Source organism: Polypterus senegalus, chromosome 10 (genome assembly GCF_016835505.1).
Source record: "Polypterus senegalus isolate Bchr_013 chromosome 10, ASM1683550v1, whole genome shotgun sequence".
NCBI lineage: Eukaryota > Metazoa > Chordata > Cladistia > Polypteriformes > Polypteridae > Polypterus > Polypterus senegalus.
In genome coordinates this window covers 23,721,269-23,730,840 of record NC_053163.1, presented here as the reverse complement: position 1 = coordinate 23,730,840, position 9,572 = coordinate 23,721,269, and positions in this window count along the sequence as shown.

The window sequence follows — 9,572 nt, the reverse complement described above, 5'->3', positions numbered from 1 at the left end:
TCCATTTAGACGTAGAGTTTAGCCACTGCGCTACCTTGCCTCTCTAGCAGCGCTAATTCCCTTGTACTCATTTGAATTATTACGCTTAATGTGTCGTATTTTATAAATGGTTATTTTATTATAAATCATAACGCAGTAAGTGACTATAGTATTTACATTGCTAAACATTAAGCCGTACCTCCTTTTTTTTCTAAATAATATTTAGAAACGTATTATCGGAGTCTTTACAGATGACGGACGGACCCCGACAGAGAGCCAGCCGCCACACTGCCGCACTCGCACTGATGGGCGTGGTCTGAGTGACGCCAAGCTTGCCACACACAAGATGGCGCTGCTCCTCTTCCGTCCACACTGGAAGGTGGCGCAACCCGTGGCTTCGAGAGATTCCCGCTAGATTTCAAACATGTCAACACAGAGTGTGCAGCATCATAACATCTACATATGTCAACAAAAGACACGTTTCGTAGGCGTGATTATTCATTAGGAGAGACATTCGTTTCGTCTGGCAATAAGGTCTTTATCGGTGATTTAGGTTAAAGGCGCATCGAACAGGCGTGTTTTTAGGCACCTAAATTGTCTGGAAAAACCGGTTTGATCCGGTTTGAAAACGTTATGTGTCAGCTTTTATTGAAAGTATGGAAATTTAACGTGCTTAAAAATAAAACATGGGGTAAAAGTCGGTGATCCGCTGCCAGTGGATATATTTAAATGGTTAGTGACCAAATCTAAACAGTTGTTTTACTGAATCAGCAACATACCAAGTGACACTTAAGCAAGTGGGTGTTGTTTTCTAGAAGTTTCTACAAGCTGCCATCGCTTGGGTGTAGTTCCATGACATCATCACGCTTCTTAAAGGGCCAGTAACACCCCGCGCCCAAAAATGAATGCGTGAGTAGGAACTTGTCAGTCATCATGTAAAGCTTGGAATGTCCTTAGTGTTCTAAGTGGGAGGGAGTCGAGCGAGTGTTCGCATCTGTGCCTGAAAAATATCCACAAATATGTGTTCACCTTATGTGTCTTGTATTTTATTCTGTGAGTTAAATGATTTGGATATTTTGGCTGGAAATAATCAGAGAAGAAGAGAATGAAGAAATCTGACATGTGAAATGACAGAAACATTTAATAAAGGTAAAAGTAGCTAAAAGGATTCTGGCAACCAATCATGTTCTAAATCTGCTTAATTTTCTGGTCCTTTTTACAATCCTAGATGTTACATATTCAAAATGACAGGATTTAAATAAAATGGATGGACTTTAGTAATCACAGAATGAAATAAAAATGTCCACAAGGACTGCTGGAGCCGGGCCTCCTGTCAGACAGAATGCACAGGTTCTCTAAATATCTTCATTGGCTGTTTTATAAAATGTGTACTGTTTTACCGTTATAAGGAACTTTTCTGAAAATACATTGGACTGTGATTTAGAATGTTTTTTTTTTTTTAATTTTGAAGACAGTGAAATAGCACAGATTAGTATGGTCTGTTAAATGAGTATGGACTGGTGGATTTATTTTTCTGTTTATCCGAAAAGCTTCAAACTATAAATTAGGATTATTGCACACAGGTCCAATGAAAACAGCATTATTAATACATGGTGTATCTACGTAAATTTGGAACTGTTAGTGTTCAAGATGACTGTAAATAGATGGACAAAGTGGACACAGTGTATGGCTTTTTATAATATTCAGGATTCTGTACTTGTGACTGAATTAATTATCCTTTTTCCCCACAAGTTCTTATATATAAAACAAAATATATTTTAATATGGAAACTTTCTATTTTGCAGAATATTGAAAGGCACTTTGCAATCAGAGATACGGTAAAAAGCAGAGAAGGGCTTTTGTTCCTGCTACGTGCGTAACAAATGCAAGTGCTACTGTTAAGAATTAGTCAAAGTTTAAGGCAGCATTTGATTAACTTTTTCCTATTTGTTTTCATTTTTTTTATATACCAATGATGTTTCACAATGGGCCATATCATTGCATATTCAACTATAAAGCTTAAGATGAAGATTAAAAGGAACCAGGTGGGATTTATATAAAAGGTGGGCAAAAGTAGGTTTCCAGTTGTTCATATGAAAAAAGACTTGCAGGTTATGATTGCTACACTCAACCACACTTTAATAATAATAATAGGAAGACAAATAATATAAATAAATAATAAAATAATTAATACATAAATAATAATACTAGAAACTCTGTGTTTCACATACTCACAACTGTAAACCTTTTGCCCACCGAGTATATATATATATATATATATATATATATATATATATATATATATATATATATATATATACAGTACAGGCCAAAAGTTTGGAGACACCTCCTCATTCAATGTGTTTTCTTTATTTTCGTGACCATTTACAGCACTCCATCACTCTCCTTCTTGGTCAAATAGCCCTTACACAGCCTGGAGGTGTGTTTGGGGTCATTGTCCTGTTGAAAAATAAATGATCGTCCAACTAACCTGACTTCTGCACAACACAACTGCTGGTCCCAACCCCATTGATAAAGCAAGAAATTCCACTAAATAACCCTGATAAGGCACACCTGTGAAGTGAAAACCATTTCAGGTGACTACCTGTTGAAGCTCATCGAGAGAATGGCAAGAGTGTGCAAAGCAGTAATCAGAGCAAAGGGTGGCTGTTGTGAAGAAACTAGAATATAAAACATATTTTCAGTTATTTCACCTCTTTTTGTTAAGTACATAACTCCACATGTGTTCATTCATAGTTTTGATGCTTTCAGTCATGAAAATAAAGAAAACACATTGAATGAGGAGGTGTGTCCAAACTTTTGGCCTGTACTATATATATATATAGATACATAGATAGATAGATAGATATAACTGTGTTAGTCTCAAGGATGAAATTTGGCTTTCTACAGAAGCTTGTTAAATAAATAAATATACAATATAATACAATATAGTATACAAATAAATACAGGTAGATAAGTAAATAAATAAATATACATACACACTTTGGTCTGAACACACACACCAGAATGACTATAAAGAAAGAAAACTCACAGTTACAGTCAGACATTATGCAGACATATTGCTGTTGGTATAAAGGAGCCCCCGTAGCATTTCTTGACACACTTCTGCTGAAGAAATTGTTGGTTGAAAGTTCATATACACATACACACATACCTTAAAGTAATAACTTTTTTCCATTCATCCATCCATTATCCAACCCGCTATTTCCTAACTACAGGGTCACAGGGGTCTGCTGGAGCCAATCCCAGCCAAGACAGGGTGCAAGGCAGGAAACAAACCCCGGGCAGGGCACCAGCCCAGCGCAGTAATAACGTTTTTTTAAAAATAATAATTTTATTGATTTTATTGAAATCACACAACATTCCATACAAATACAGTAGATCAATTTTACAGGAATAGGATTGAAAACAAATCAACCCCCACCCCTGAAAAAGAGAGCATAGGCAGCAGAATAAAACTTAAATCTAGTAAAAATAAGTAAATAGATAAATTAATAAGTGAATATAGATAAATGGAGATTAAAAAGAAATGGGGAGAGAATCTGCTTCCTCAGTGCTTTAAAAGCTTATTCTAAAATGTCATTGATTAGATCCTGCCAGGTTTTGAAAAATGTCTAAGTGAGAATCTGATTTTTTCCAATTTCAAATAATATATAAATCAGTTTCCCACTGACTTAAAAGAGGAGAGTTAGGATTCTTCCAGTTTAGCAAGATAAGTCTCAGTGCCAATAGTGTAGTGAAGGCAACCACAGTTTGTTTGTCCTTCTCCACTTTAAGCCCCTCTGTGAACCCACCAAACACCACTGTTAATGGGTTAGGAGGGATTGTGACACTAAGGCTGTCTGATAGGCACTTAAAAATTTTGGTTCAGAATGATGTCCCTAGTGTGTGCTTGGTGTGTGTGTGTGAGCCCTGCGGTGGGCTGGCACCCTGCCCAGGGTTTGTTTCCTGCCTTGTGCCCTGTGCTGGCTGGGATTGGCTCCAGCAGACCCCAGTGACCCTGTAGTTTGGATATAGCGGGTTGGATAATGGATGGATGATGTTAATTTGGCACAGGCCCAAAACATGTGGCCCAGTAAGGCTGGAACTTGATTGCAGCGTTCACAGGTTGGATCCTGCCCTGGAGACATTTTGGACAAATTTAAGCGAGACAGATGTGCTCGATATATAATTTTGAGTTGGATAATTGTATGCTTTGTGCATATGGAGCTCAAGTGAATTCTCTGCATTGCTACCTTCCACTCCTTTTCTGATATGTTGAGTGAGAGATCCTTTTCCCATTGTCCTCTTGGGTCTTTGAAAGGGAGGAACTGTAAAATGGTTTTATATATTGCAGAGATGCTGTCTAAGTCTATGAAACTGATCAATATCTTTTCTAGCATAGAGGGACGTGGAAGGTGAGGAAAATTGGGCAGGTTCTGTTTAACAAAGTTTCTAATTTGAAGATAGTGAAAAAATGTGTTGCTGGAAAGTTAAATTTAGAATGTAATTGTTTGTAGGATGCAAAGACGTTGTCTAGGTACAGATCTCTGAGTGATTTAATCCCAAATGTTTTCCAGACATTAAAAGCTGCATACATTTGAGAGGGTGGAAAAAGTGGTTCTTGTGCAGAGGTGCCACCGATAAAAGATTCTCTATCTTAAAATACTTCCTCGATTGGTTCCATATTCTGAATGAGTGAAGCACTTATTGGGTTGTTAGTATACTGGTGACAACTTGCATTTATTGAGGCACAACGCAAGGAATATAAAGAGGTACTGCAGGATTTTATTTCTATTGCGGACCAAGCATGTGTATGTTCATCTATTTGTGTCCATGTTCAGGTTTTTATAGTTTGTATGTTTGCTGCTCAGTAGTAAAATTGAAAGTTAGGTAGAGTCATGCCACCTTCTAGCCTTAGGTCTTTGTAGGGTCGCTCTTTCGATATGTGGATGTTTTAAATTTCAAATAAATGTGGTTATAGTTGAATCTAATTTCTTAAAAAATGATTTTTTGATGTATATTGGGATGTTTTGAAATAAGAAGAGAAGCTTAGGGAGGATAGTCATCTTAATGTCTTCACCTGATGACACTGACTCTCTCAATTCACTAACACAATGTCTTACTGGTATTTCTGAATGGATGAATAGTAATTTTCTCAAACTAAATAAAGTGAAAACTTTTTTAGTAATTGGCAATAATGGATTCAATGAGGTTATCAGAAATAAACTTGATGCATTAGGATTAAAAGTTAAGACGGAAGTAAAAAACTTAGGGGTAACTGTTGACTGTAATCTGAATTTTAAATTGCATATTCATCAGACCACTAGGACAGCATTTTTTCACTTAAGAAACATAGCAAAAGTTAGACCTCTTATATCATTGAAAGATGCTGAGAAATTAATTCACGCTGTTGTTTTCAATAGACTAGATTACTGTAACGCACTCCTCTCAGGACTACCCAAAAAAGACATAAATCACTTGCAATGAGTGCAGAATGCAGCTGCTAGAATCCTAACTAGGAAAAGAAAATCTGAACACATTTCTCCAGTTTTGATGTCACTACACTGGTTACCTGTGTCATTCAGGATTGACTTTAAAATTCTGCTTATGGTTTTAAAGCCTTAAATAATCTCGCCCCATCTTATATATCGGAATGTCTGACACCTTATATTCCAGATCGTAACCTTAGATCCTCAAATGAGTGTCTCCTTAGAATTCCAAAAGCTAAACTTAAAAGAAGTGGTGAGGCGGCCTTCTGCTGTTATGCACCTAAAATCTGGAATAGCCTGCCAATAGGAATTCGCCAGGCTAATACAGTAGAGCACTTTAAAACACTGCTGAAAACATATTACTTTAACATGGCCTTTTATAACTTCACTTTAACTTAATCCTGATACTCTGTATGTTCAATTCATCATAATAACTATTCATAGTGGCTCCAAAATCCGTACTGACCCCAACTCTCTCTTCTGTTTCTTTTTCCGGTTTCTTTGTGGTGGTGGCGCTCAAAGCATCATGATGCACCAACATTGATGGACTGAAAGCCAGAAGTCTACGTGACCATCATGAGAACCCTAAATACAAAGAGGACTGTTTGACTAATGTTAGGTAGATTGCCCAGAGGACACTGGGCGGTCTCTTGGTCTGGAATCCCTACAGATTTTTTTTTTTTTGTTTTTTCTGTCCACCCTGGCCATCGGACCTTACTTATTCTATGTTAATTAATGTTGACTTATTTTTATTTTTTATTGTGTCTTCTATTTTTCTATTCTTCATTTTGTAAAGCACTTTGAGCTACATTTTTTTGTATGAAAATGTGCTATATAAATAAATGTTGTTGTTGTTGTTGTTGTTGTTGTTGTTGTTAATAATGTTAATTCTTCCAGCTAAAGTGAGATGAAGGGTTGACCATCTATGCAAGATTTGCTTAATTTTTTCCATACAGATGGCAAAGTTTTGTTGATAATGAAGTTTATGTTTACTTGTGATGTTTACTCCTAGATATTTAAAATGATCTGCAATGATAAAAGGGAAGGTGTCCAATCTAATATTGTGTGCTTGAGAATTCACTGGAAAGAGTGCACTTTTATTCAAATTAATTATGAGACCAGAAAACTTTTGAAATTCTGTTAGTGCTGTTAAGACTGCAGGCACAGTATTTTGTGGGTCTAATATATACAGTACCATATCATCTGTATATAGAGAAATTTTCGGTTCAAATCCTTCTCTGATAATCCCCTTTATATCATAAGCATTTCGACAGGGAACTGCCAGTGGCTCAATGGCAATTGCAAAAAGTAGTGGTGACAAGGGGCATCCTTGTCTGGTACCACGTGCTAGTTTAAAGTAGTCTGAATTAATGTTGTTAATACAAACTGAAGCTTCCGGATTGGTATACCGTAGTTTGATCCATGCACACAGGATCAGGCCAAACCCAAATTTTACCAATGTAGTGAAAAGGCAGTTCCATTTAATCATATCAAATGCTTTTTCTTTATTCAAGGATAATAAAATCTCTGAGATGTTTGACTTTGTGAGTGAATATATTACATTAAACAGGTGTTGAAGATTTAACGCTAAGTGTCGGCCTTTAATAAATCCAGTTTGATCTTGTGATATTACTGAAGGCAGCACTTTCTCCATCCTTCTAGCTAGGACTTTGGAGAGTATCCTAACATCATTATTCAGAAGTGAAATTGGTCTGTATGATGCATATTGTAATACGTCCTTATTTTGTTTAGGAAAGACGGTAATTAATGCTTGGCGAAAAGTTTTGAGGTAGAATTTTATTGTCTCTACCTTCTGTGAATGTTGCTAATAGGAGGGGAGCTAGCTGAGTGGAGAACTTCTTATAAAATTCAGCAGGGTAGCCATCAGGTCTGCTGCTTTCCATCTCTGAAGTGACTTTATAGCATCTAATAATTCTGATAGTGCCAACGGTTTATCCAATTCCTCTGCACTAAAAGTATCTATTCGTGGTATCTCTAATATATCCAGAAATGCATTAGATTGTGTCTTGTCTTCTTTAAACTCAGTAGAATGTAAGGATTTATAGTAGTCTCTAAATGTGTGCATTATATTTTTATGGTCAATGATTTTGTCTCCGTTTGTGTTGATGATTGCTGGGATTGCATTGTGAACTTGTTGCTTGTGGATTTGTTGAGTTAAAAGCTTATTAACTTTCTCTCCATGTTCATAGTAATAATGTCTTGATTTATAAGTAAGTTGTTTAGTTTCTTTAATTGTCAAGCGGTTGAGTTCTGAATTCTGAATTCTGAGTTCTGCCTTTTCCCATGAAGAGCCTCACTTGGACACCTGGCATGTTCTTCATCTATTCTTGTAATTTCGCTGGTTAACTTTGATACCTGCTTGTTTCCAATTTATGTCTGTGGCAAAGATAAAGATAATCTGTCCTCTTAAGAAGGCCTTCAGGGTTTCCCAGATTATTCCTGCAGAGACCTCTGAGGATGTATTTGTCTCTAGAAAAAAACTGATTTGTTTTGATATAAATTCTGTAAAGTTCTCGTCTGCTAATAAAAGTGGGTTAAGACGCCATCTGTGAGATGAGTATGTGGGGCATAATTATTTTAGATCCAGGATCAGAGGGGCATGGTCAGACATAATAATAGCGTCGTACTTGCAGGATTTAATCATAGGCAAAAAATGGTTATCTACAAAGACATAGTCAATTTTTGAGTAGCAATGATGCACTGGTGAGTAGAAGGAATATGTTCTTGAGTTTGGGTTTAGAAATCTCCAGGGGTCTGATAAGTTGTGGTCAGTTACAAACTGTGTAATTGTCTTTGCAGTGTTAAATGTCATCGCCCCTGTGACAGGAGACCTATAGATGGATGTAAATACATTTTGGATGAAGTCCCAATCATCCACATTGGGTGCATAAACATTTATCAAAATCATTTTACAATTAAATAAATTATCCATGACAATCATGAGTCTCCCTTCAGGATCAGATACAACATCTGATACTACAAAAGAGATTGTTCTTTGAATAAGAATTCCCACACCTCTAGTTTTTTTGTAAAGCTGGAACAGAACATTTGGCCAGTCCAGTCTTTAAGCAGCTGGAACTGATCCTTGCTTAATAAGTGGATCTCCTGTAAAAATACTATTTTAGTGTTTAGACCTGTTAGGTGAGAGAATATTTTCATTCTTTTTAATTCGTGATTCAGGCTTTTAACATTCCAGCTCACAAAGTTAACTGTCCCGTCATGGAGACATTGATTCTGAATTTTTGTTGTCATTTTGTAATCTTAACTGAAAGTGACACAGCTTTGACCTTAATTTCCAATTTTGCCAGGGGTTATTGCCATGCAGTCTATTGTTACGTTAGAAATTATAATTATAATAACATATTTTTGGTCTGATAATAATAATGCTTGAATACTTCTTGTTTAAGGTGCTAACAGTAGAAGGCTATGAATATTTACTGAGTGGCCAAAATAGTAATCATCAAAATATTTATCAGTAATGAATGTAAAAGTGAAAATAAGTGTTGGTGTGTAATTAAACCGGTTTGCCTTAATTTTTGTGTACACACATCATTCATAAGTATCTATCATTTTCCTTTCAAGGTAGATGCTCCAACTGTGAATCTGGTAACCCCTTGAACCTTCGCCAAGTAAGTGAGTTCTGAATCTGGATTATAGGATGGTTTTTGTTTTTAAATATCTGCGAATATGCTGTATAGTGTTTTAAGACAACCACACAAATAATGCAAAAGTGCGGTTTAAATTTCAGCCATCTACCACAAGGTGTAGCACTTGTACCACCCATGAAAATCCTGCTTTGTCAAATGCCACACAGCACTCTCAAACCTGCTTAATCCCATTTCTGTTCTGTGGGCACAGGGCACCGGTACACGACAAGCCCCACTCATACACATCCACAGGCAACACAGAACACGTTACAGTAAATTTTACAGTTTTAGGACACATTTATCAAATTGATGGTTATAGAAATGATATCAGATTGGTTAACATTGCTACCATAGGCCGCATGGACCATTGCAACCTTTTGTATGGACTTCATATAATTTTTCTTCTGGGACTTCTGTTGTCTCCTACAATTCA